Raw genomic sequence first — 1433 nt, 5'->3', positions numbered from 1 at the left:
TGAACCTCACTGTGGTGGTTGCAAAAACAGTGAAATTTCCCTTCATAAATCTGATTGCAAAAATCCTCCTGTTTTTTTCTGTCCTGGAGAACACAGTGGAAGGGAGAAAATAGCACCGAATTATTTACAGTAAGGGAAACACAAGAGCTCACAGTTTTATAAACCTTCTCTCACTAGTTAGGCAGAAATGAATACATTACCAAATAACTAAAAATCAGAGAAGAGAATCAAGAATGAGAGAATAGAGTAGTACATCTCCAGTAAAGGAACACTGTAACTTGTCTCCACGTAGGGAAATATTAGAGGATATTACCAAAATGTCAGAGAAAGAATTTAGAGTATTTATGATATCAAAATTCTGTGAGATGTAAGAGAAAGGTGACATTGAGCTCTAAGAGATGAGAAAGTCCTTCCATTATATGAAAGAAGAATTAGACACCATAAAAAAGAATAAAAAAATAATGGTTAGATATGAAGGCTATAATAGAGGAAATTAAAATCTCCCTCAAAAGTATTAAAAGCAGGTTAGACCATGTAGAAGATCAAATTTTGGGAGACAAAACTTGTAACCTAGAAAAAGCTATCAAAAATACACAGAAAACACACAAGAAAACTGAACGTCATATACGAGAAATACTAGATACCATGAAATACCCAAATATCAGAATAATTAATATCCCAGAAGGTGAAGAATCTAAAAAGGGCATGGATAATCTATTTCATGAAATCACAGAAGAAAATTTTCCAAGTCTACGGAAACATTCAAACATCTAGACACAAAAAAATACAAAGAACCCCAAGTAGAATCAATCCAAAAAGATCTTCTCCATGCCACATTATAGCAAGACTGACCAAAAAGACAGACAAAGACAAGACACTAAGATTGGCAAAAGAGAAACGTCAAATCACCTACAAAGTCTATCTCATCAGAATAACACTGGATCTCTCACTGGATACAATGCAAGCAAGGAAAGAAGGGGGAAATATATTCAAGGTATTAAATGAAAAACAATTTCAACCAAGAATACTATACCTGGCAAGATTATCCTTCATATGGGAAGAGAAGACAAGAACATTCTCAGATAAACAAAACCTGAGAGAATTTACCAACTCCAGACCTCCTATTCAAGAAATTTTGAAAGGCATACTACACCAAGAAAACTAGAGACAGACAACAAGAGAACAAAAATCGACCAATAATATGGGCAATTTAATGTGACAGTGAATCTACAAATATCGATAATAACGTTGAATGTCAATAGATTAAATTATCCTATCAAGATACAAAGACTTGGGAACCAGCAGTTAGTGTAATGGCTATGTCGCTGAACTCCCACGTAGTTGACTGTAGTTCGCGTCCCGGACCCAGTGGCATAAAACTCACGCCAGCGCATGTGCGTGTGTGCCCAAGATCCTGAGAGGAGAATGGAGGA

Source organism: Tupaia chinensis, unplaced genomic scaffold (assembly GCF_000334495.1).
Source record: "Tupaia chinensis unplaced genomic scaffold, TupChi_1.0 Scaffold000522_1, whole genome shotgun sequence".
NCBI lineage: Eukaryota > Metazoa > Chordata > Mammalia > Scandentia > Tupaiidae > Tupaia > Tupaia belangeri.
Note: the sequence above shows the minus strand (reverse complement) of the source record.